Source organism: Galeopterus variegatus, unplaced genomic scaffold, assembly GCF_000696425.1.
Source record: "Galeopterus variegatus unplaced genomic scaffold, G_variegatus-3.0.2 Scaffold2465, whole genome shotgun sequence".
In the NCBI taxonomy this organism is placed as follows: domain Eukaryota; kingdom Metazoa; phylum Chordata; class Mammalia; order Dermoptera; family Cynocephalidae; genus Galeopterus; species Galeopterus variegatus.
Window position 1 is genome coordinate 73,004 of NW_007728576.1, and position 1,061 is coordinate 74,064.

The following is a 1,061-nucleotide window of genomic DNA, read 5'->3' on the forward strand; positions in this document are numbered from 1 at the left end:
CGGGCCGGGAGCTCGGGGGCTCAGGGTGGACCTCCCGGCCCAGGCCGCGCAGCCGCTGTTTTCTGCGCGTTCTTCTTGGGGCTTTCGCGAGAACGAGAGAGCCAGGTGCGGGTGGGGACGGGGGGACGATGGGACGTACCGACTGTGCCATTTTTTTCCTGAAAGTTATTTTTCAGTTGAAGGACTTTCAAAGCATAAAACCCTCACAGAAACCCAAATCGAGGGTGTCAGTTCCGAAAAGTTCTCACGGTGGAGCAGCGTGGGGGCTGCGCGTGGAACTGGGGGCGTCGCTGCGGAACAGGGGCCTCTGTCTTCCACCTCGCCTTGCCGGGTCCCCCTCATCCCCACCGCCACGTGCACGCGCGCTCACGCCCAGGCGCGCACCGACGCCCCCTACCCCCTGCGATCCGGACGGCCGTGGGTTCCCGGGGCGCAGCCCCGATCCGCGCCCTTTGCTCTGTCCCCCACTTCTCACTTTTCTGTGCCAGGTGTCACTGGCAGAGGGAGGTGCGGGCCGCGCTAATCCCGCGCTCCCGGCGTCGCCCTGTCAGGGAGCAGCAGGGGACAGAGTGAAGGCGGGGATTGCGCGGGAGCGCGTGGCCACCACTGCAGGTGGGGACCTGGGCCACAGGCCCCGACCCTACCCCCAGCCTTGGAATCGGCCATCCAGCTCTTTCTAGTCTCTCTCCGCCCATCCATCTCGACCCCCTTCTCTGCTTTCCAGCCCCGAGCAGGTTGGCGGGTGGCGATGATGTATGGCTCCAGCTTGGGGAAGCGGAGGAGCAGGAGCAGAAGCAGGGGTGTCTCGGGCAGGGGGCACACTCCGCAGCATCCCCCACCCAGTGATAGGAGCCGCTGCTGGACTGGTGGCGCTGCTCCGCCCCGCTGCACTTTGCTGGGCGCGCCTTCCGCTGGCCCCAGCCGCCAGGCGGGGTTTGGCGGGAGATGATTTTGCAGGTGCAAGAAGGGGGCGACTGAGGAGCCCGGTGCTCGGTGGCGCCAGTGGTGGGCGCGCGCGGAGCTCCACCAGGTCCGAAGCCCCCGCCCCCTCCAGACCCCCC